Here is an 8,480-nt window from a genome sequence, read left to right on the forward strand (position 1 = left end):
CCATTCATTGTGACGATGCCCCCTGTGCTTACCTAGGCTGTCATTCTCATAGAAGCACATCAGCAGATCTTGCTTCTTCGGAACTGCGGGTGAGTTCAAACTGCCGACCTTTGGTTAGGAGCTGAGTGCTTAAGCACTGTGCCAACAAGGCTTTGTAGTGGTTGTGTGTTGTGTGTTGTGTATTGCTGTTGAGTGAGTTCGGACTCCTAGCGACCCTGTATAGGGTTTCCAAGAAGCGGCTGGGATATAATTCCCCCAAAAGGTGAACAAAATCATACCCATGATTATCATGTCGACCCCAGCTCACAGCAACCCTATAGGACAATGTAGACATGCCCACTAGGTTTCCTAACTGTAATCTTTAGGAAGCGGATCACCATGCCTTTCTCCCATGGGTTGGAACCACAGCCTTTGCAGTTAGCAGCCGAGTCCTTTAGCTACCAGGGGTCCTGAATGTTTGGGTAGAGAGAGGGCTTTATACTAGTGATTGTCGAGGTGGCGTGGTGGTGCAGTGGGCTGAGCATTGGGCTGCTGACCAAAGGTCAGAGGTTCAACCCCACCAGCATCTTTTTCAGGAGAAAATGAGGCAGTCTGTTCCCGTAAAAGTTTACAGCCTCAGAAACCCCTATGGAGCAGTTCCACTCTTGCTATAAGTCGGAATTTAGTGTCTTGGTTTGGGGTAGAGGTGGCCACACGGATGCAGGTATTTTTCAAAACATCAAACTTCCAAGAGAGCATGCTGTTGTCTGTATGCTGTACCTTTAAAAAAGTTGACTTTAAAGAGGAAAGTGTTGAATGAGGTTTGAGATGAACCCACTGCTTGCTTTTGTATATGGAATGTCGTGGAGGCTCTCAGAACTCCTCAGACACAGTCAGACCGTCAGACGGTGTAAACGTGTGCGAACCGGGCCTGAATCTCCTTGGCATCCCAGCAAGAGCTTTTACAGGGGTGGGGAACGTCCGGCCTGTGGACCTGTGGGCCATATAAGCCCGTGAAACCGTTTAGCCTGACCCTGCCAAGGCAACCCCAGGTAGGACTAATACATCTAGGAGCTGTTTTCATAGCAGCACACATTTACATGAAGTGATGTTATATATTTCCACATGGCCCTTGGCAGAAAAAGGTTCCCCACCCTGGCTTGCAGGGTCGATTTCCATTTGCTTTCTTGTTAGATGACATAGCACCTGCTCACCTTCCTCCTCCTCTTCTTCCTTCTTCAGCTGTTGTGAGGTGGGCTGCAGTGGGTTCTGATTCACAGTGACCTTGTGCACAACAGCTGAAACACAGGCCAGGGCAGCGCTCCCCCCACAATCGGGAAGACCACTGTTGCAGTCACAGCATCAATCCCTGTTGCCGAGGGTGCTTTGCTGTTGATGTTGTCAGGTGTCACTGAGTGGGTCCCCACTCACAGTGACCTCGTGGACAAAAGAATTCAACACTTCCCGGTTCTGGGCCCATTGCAGCTGCCACGGTGTCAGCCCGTCTTGTTGGGGGTCTTCCTCTTACCTTCTCTACCTTGTAGACCATTTTTCTTAAATTTATGCATAAAGAAATATATTTGAAGACTCCACTATTCACTTTGTTTTGATTTTCATGCCAAAACATGACTCGTGGAATTTTCCTGAAAGAAAACACAATATTCCAGATTCCTCATCCAACTAATAAAATGAAAAATTCGTGTAAGCCTTTCCTCCCTCATAAATTTCAAACGTCCGCACCCCATTTCTGCAGTTATCTAAAAGCTGGACTGTGACCTCTGTTCAGCCACAGGTCAGGAGACCACGGATTTCAACTAGATGAAGATTGTTAGATGTCACTGAATTGATTCGTACTCAGGAACACTCCTGTGTGCAGAATACAATCAGACCTCAGAGACAGCACTGGTTCAGCTCCAGAACCCCAAAATAAAGTGAGTCTGGGTGTGACACTGCAGAATAAGCACTAGACACATAGTCAGCCATTCAAATTCACCAGTCGCTCCTCAGAAACCCCAAACGGGGCCACTGTGAATCAGAACAAACTCAACAGCCCATAACAACAGCACACAACATCACATTAAAGTGAGCCAGATCAACATTTTGGCTTTCAGTGCATATCAAAGTGGTATTTACACCAGACTGTAGTCTATGGAGTATACTGTAGTGTTCTGGGAAACTCGGAAATCTTGTGAGTGACCAGCACAGAGACAGACACAAAGCGAACTCAGGCTGCCGGAAAATGGCACCGATAGACAGGGCTGCCACCAAGCTCCAACGTGCACAAAACAGGTTTTCTGCAAAACACAGTAAAATGAAGTATGTCCTAGAACCGTGCGTTTCACGGGGGTTTCAAGGCTGAGACCTTGCAGAGGCAGCTCACCAGGTCTTTTCTTCGCAGGCATCTCTGAGTGGGTTCAAATAGCCAGCCTGTGGACTGGGAGTCAAACACGTCATTCTTTGTCTCCGGTGGACTCCAGATTATGGGTTGTTGTTGTTAAGTGCCACTGGCTTGGTTCTGATGTATTTCGACAAAGCCTCATCTTTCTCTCATGGAGAGGCTGGTGGGCTCAAGCCACAGACTTCGTGGTTCACAGTCTCCAGTGCTTATACTATGTTGTCATCGTTGTTAAGTGCCTGCGAGTCGGTTCCGACTCATAGTGACCCTGTAAAGGGTTTCTGAGGAGCGGCTGGTAAGTTTGAACTGCCGACCTTGTGGTTCAAATCGACTCTGCAGTCTAGTGCATTATCCTGCAGTGTCACACCAGGTAATAGTCACCTTGGTGGTGGCGGTGGCGATGGTGTGCTGTGAAGCTGATTCCGACTTACAGTGGCCCTGTATGGGGTTTCCAGGGCTGCACATCTTTATGGGAGCAGAAAGCCTCATCTGCCTCCAGTGGAAAGATGGATACATTCAAACTGCCACACTTGTTATTAGCAGCCCAGCTGTAAGCACTATGCTACAAAGGCTCCTAAATATTCACCTTAGAACCCTAAAGATACACCACTTAGATTCTAAGTATTTGTACGTGGCCCAGGGAAATAAGACAACACCCTCATCCTTTGCTACTGTTATTAAATTTGTTTCAGAGACCAAAAAAGCTAAGCAATATTTATCAAAACTAATGAAAATCACCACAAACCAAGTAAGTTCATTTGCTGGTCTCCTTGGACGTGAGCTGTGAGGGGCTTTCTTAGGGGGTGGAAGCGAAAGCCGTAGAAGAGGACGGGCAAGGTTCGGAGAAGCAGCCTGGGGAGGCAGATCTTCATCCCCATGATGGGCTTCCAACCACATCACTAACGTCTTCCTTTTTGTGGAGGAGAAGGAAACACAGGACTCCCCTGGGTGAGTGCTCATTCACCTCTCTCTGGTAGAAGATATTGAAATGAAACCGGAAGATGGTGACTTGTAAAGAACAAAAACACTTTTAAGATGATACCTGTACCCTAGAAAAGTTACTATATTTTTGCAAATAATGTACACACAGTGTTCATATATAACATGCATAGTGTTCATTAATAACACACATTGGTCATATGTAATGTACATAACTCACAGAGGAAACTCATGTGATTGTGGGATTTGTAAAAAATGATATAACACACGTTCTTTGAATAAAAAATTGGTGCATATTACTGCTTATCCGAACATACACACAACTTTTTCTTTTTTAGACACGACACCAGTTTCTCTCTATACTGGTCACGGCCAAGGTCAGTGTTAACCGCCATGACAGAGAGAAATGTCATATGTCTTGAAGTGTTCTTCCTGGGAGATTTCTTTGATGTGTTTCTGTATTGAAGTTGCACTGTTGTTAGGTGCCATTGAGTCAGCTCCGACTCACAGAGACCCTACCCACAACAGAATGAAACACTGTCTGGTCCTACACTGTCCGCACAAGTGTCATGCTTCAACCCAGTGGAAGTTATAGTTGAGCCTACAAATTTAATCCCAGATTGATTAACTCCTTGAATCCAGTTAGGCCAAACCAACATGTTTATTTAGATAAATGTGCAGAAATTTCAAAGTTGGGCATTCAACTCACAATGCAGTATTTTCTGAACAAGCATTTTCAAACACAGACGTCATTTTAATTTAAGACCTGCTAAAGCTCAAAAATGTCATAGGGAAGAAAGGCCCAGATTTCTAATTATGAAGCATTGGGGGCGATAAATTCACATGGCCTTTTCGGGAAAGTTTATGACTAGGGCCACAGCAGGGCAGGGACTTTACGAGGGGTCGGCCACGTGTGGTTACCAGAGGCTGCCCTGAACATTATTCAGAAAGATGAAAGAGTGCCCCTGCTGCCTAAAATGCCACCACACCCCAAAGTGTGATTTGAAGCTCAAGCTCTCCAATAGGGATTTCAGTATCAGAGAAGAGAACCCGAAAGATCGTCACCTTAAGGGAACCCAGGGGATCTTTCTCCCCAACCCCACTATTTCATGGGGTGGGGGTGGGGGGGTGAGTATTACAGAGGGGGAGGGACTAACCCAAGGTTGCCCCTAGGCAATGACATAAGACAGAACCTGAGGCCTTACGCCCTGTCCTGTATCCTGTCTCTGGTTTCCCGCACAGCCTGGCGCTGGGTTATGTTCAACAACTTCCCCCCTCACCCCCTTTGTAGAATCAAACAACGTTGAACTCGCATGCCGTCCCCTTACCAACTGGAGTATCTCGAAGTGAAAGCATAATGGTTTGCAGGACCAGGAAGTGTGGGCCGACGTGACCTTCCTAGTTAGCTCCCAACACGAGGGGATTCCAAATCCTGCTCAGAAAAGCCAGGTCTCACCCCACCCCTTTGAACAAGACCCCTCCTCTTGGAGAGCAAGCCCTGGCTGACACCCGCTCCCCCCATGCCAGCAGGCAGATGTGGATGAGTCCATCCCTGCTGCACAATGACCACAGGCCCATGAGTGATGGACGCTGCGCACAAACCCCCGGCTGAGCTGCATCAAAGGCTGGCCTTTGAGGGCTGCTTGAAACCACTGAGCATGAGCAGAGAATCCCTGGTGGCACAGTGGGTTCAGCCCTGGGCTGCTAACTGAAAGATCAGTGGTTCAAAGCCACCAGAGACAATGATGACTCTATCTACTGCTGTAAAGATTTACAGTCTCCGAAAGCCTCCCAAGCGGTTCTACTCTTATAGGGGTTACTAAGAGTCGATTCGGTTTGACAGCAGTGGGCAAAGCTGAACATGGTAAAATATGCCTAAAATATTTAATAGAACAAGAGATCGCTGGGAGAGACTTGGAGGATGTTAGGAAATTGGCCTTGTGGCTACAACAATCCATTGCATCCCTCCCCCCGCCCACTTTTCTTTTTAACTGCTTTCTCCTTCACCCAAGTTAGCACATGTCCACATTCTACCTGGTGAATAATTCTCCCTTCTCTCCCACCCCTGGTAACCACCATAGAAAGTTTATGATAGAAAGAAAACCATTTCTTGACTTTTTACAATATTGATCTCATACAGTATCTGGTCCTTTGCAATCAACTGATTTCACTCAGCATAACGTCCTCCAGATCCCTCCACGTTATGTGGGGTTTTTGCAGATTTATCATCATTCTTTGATGTTCCATAGTTTTCCATCGTGTGTCAATACCAAAGTCTGTTCAACAGTTCTTCTTCTGATCAGCATGTAGGCTATCTCTCTGTGCTATTATGAATAATGCTGCTATGAGTATGGGTAAGCAGATATCTCTTCATGGCATGGCTCCTATTTCTTAAGGATACATACGAAGTAGAGAGGTTGCTGGACCACACGGCATTTCTATTTCCAACCTTCTGAGAAAGTGCCAAACCATTTTCCACAGAAGTTGCACCCCTTTACAGTCTCAGCAGCCATGTAGGAGGGTCCCATGCTCCCCACATATTCTCCAGCATTTATCGTTTTCTGTTATGTTTTTTTTTTTTTTTACCTTTGCTATTAATGCAATTAATAAAAAGGTGTCTCACTGTTGATTTGATTTGCATCTCTGTAATAGATTTCTTATGTGGAGTTGTAGGATAAGTGATGGACAGGAACCACAAGGTTAGTGGTTCAAACCCACCAATCACTCTTTGGAAACCTTATACAGGATTGTTTTACATCTGAACTGACTGCATAGCACTTAACAAGAGCAACATCCAAGCATGCTTGGTGGCCGCCTGTATATCTTCTTTGGTGAAATGTCTGCTTCATGTCCTCTGCCCATTTTTTATTGGATTATTTGTTTTCTTACAGAGGTTTTGGAAGAAGTGCAGCCAGAGAGCTCCTTAGAGGCCAATATGGCCTCTCTCATACTTGGTCTCTCATACTTTGGACATATTGTCAGGAGAGACCAGTCGCAGGAGAAGGATATCATGTTTGGTAAGGTGGAGGGTCAGAGAAAAAGAGGAAGACCCCAACGAAATGGGTTGGCCAAGTGGCAGCATCGATGGACTCAAGCGTGGCAACAGTAGTGAGGTTGGCCCAGAATCGGGCAGTGTATCATTCTGCTGTGCATAAGGTCGCTATGAGTTGGTACCGACTCAATGGCACCTAACAACAACAACAACAACAGAGGTTTTGAAATGATCTGTAAATTTTAGACAGTAGCCCCTTTTCTGATATGTCATTGCCAATTCCACCACCCTCCCACCATCCCCCTCAGAGAGTTCTCTTTTGGTTAAATCTTTTGATGCAATAAGTGTCTCATTTTTAGGAGGTCCCAGCCATCTATTTTTTCTTCTGGTGTTTGTGTATTTTCAGAGACGTTTGATAATATATTTATTTATGCTATGAATCACAGCACCTAAGTTTGTCCCTAGTTTTTCATTGATGACCTTTACCGTTCTAGGTTTTACATTTAGGTCTTTATTCCATGCTGAGTTGTTTTGAGTTTATGGTGTGAGATACAGGTTTTGTTTCATTCTTCTGCAAATGGTTTTGCCAGCTCAGTTTTTTTTGAAGAGACTACCTTCTCTGTTGAATGTGTTTTGGTCCTCTTATCAAAGATCCACTGAGCACAGATGGATGGATTTACTACTAGATATGCAGTTCTGTTCTATGTGTCTTTCATTGGACCGGTACCAGGTTATTTAGATTACTGTGACGGTGTAGCAGGTTTTCATATTGGGAAGTGTGAGGCCTCCTAGTTTGTTGTTGTTGTTGTTTTTAACTAATGTTTTGCTTATCTGGTGTTTTTTCCTTTTCCATATAAAGTTAGTGATCAGTTTTTCCATTTCTTTCAAGAATGCTGTTGGAACCTGGATTAGGATTGTGTTATACCTATGCATTATACATTATATCTGTTAGCATTTTCAAAGTGTCAAGTCTTCCTAGCCAACAACATGGTACATTCTTCCATTTTTGTAGGTCTCTTCTGGTTTCTTGTAGCAGTGTTTTGTGGTTTGTGTTTTTTTTTAGTTGTATCAGTCTTTTGTTTCTCCAGTTAGATATATTACTCAGTACCAGCCACTCTGCAGGAGAAAGATGAGGCTTTCTACTCCCGTAAAGATTTACACCCTCGGAAACCCTGTACAGGGTCGCTATGGGTCGGAACCGACTCGACGGCACTTAACAACAACAACAATTCATCTTTGGGATGGCTATTGCAAATGGTGTTATTTTCTTGATTTCCTTTCAGACTCTTTATTCACATAAAAGAATCCAACTGATTTTTTATTGAAATTGATTCTTTGGCTAATATCCTAACCATCCCTGCATACCTGGTAGCTAGTACCTGCTACTTTGCTGAATCTTTCAGTGAGTTTTAATAATTTTCTTGTTTCGTCTTTGGGATTTTTCTAAGTATAGGATTATGTCTTCTGCAAACATCGTTTTACTTTTTCTTTGCTGATTTGGATACCTTTAATTTCCCTTTCTTGCCTTATTGCTCTGGCTAACACTTCCAGCACAGTATTGAAAAGGAGTGTTGATGAAGGGCATCCTTGTCTGGTTCCTGTTCAGAAGGGGAATGACTTCAGCTTTTCTCCTTTGAAACTGATGTTGACTATTGGCTTTGAATATCTGTGCTTAATTATATTGAGAAAATTTCCTTCTATTCCTATTTTGTTGAGTGTTTTGTACCAGGCGTGGGTGTTGGGCAAATGCCTTTTTCTGCATTGATATGATCATGTGTTTTTTTCCTTTGTTTTATTTATGTGGTGGATTACACTAATTGTGTTTCTAATATCGAACCATTCCTGCATACCTGGTATGAATCCCACTTGATCATGATATGATATGTTGTTGGAATCTGCAGTTACTTTTAAATTGATGGCCATAGTGTTCCATCTTTGACATCTGGAAGCATGTTTAGGTTGGTACCTGAGTCCATTTGATCTCAATTGTATTAATTGGCTTTCTGGTTTTCAGATATACAAGATGGTTCCGATTAATTTTATACATGGGTTCACCCCAGACCATAAACCCACAGGAGAGACCCCAATGTGGACCCACAGTGCTCATTACTGTTGGTCAACGTTTCTAGAACTTTTCAGTGCTCAGGTATAGGAAAGGTGCTGTATCTTACAATA

The sequence above is a fragment of the Chrysochloris asiatica genome, unplaced genomic scaffold (assembly GCF_000296735.1).
Source record: "Chrysochloris asiatica unplaced genomic scaffold, ChrAsi1.0 scaffold00096, whole genome shotgun sequence".
Classification (NCBI taxonomy): Eukaryota; Metazoa; Chordata; class Mammalia; order Afrosoricida; family Chrysochloridae; genus Chrysochloris; species Chrysochloris asiatica.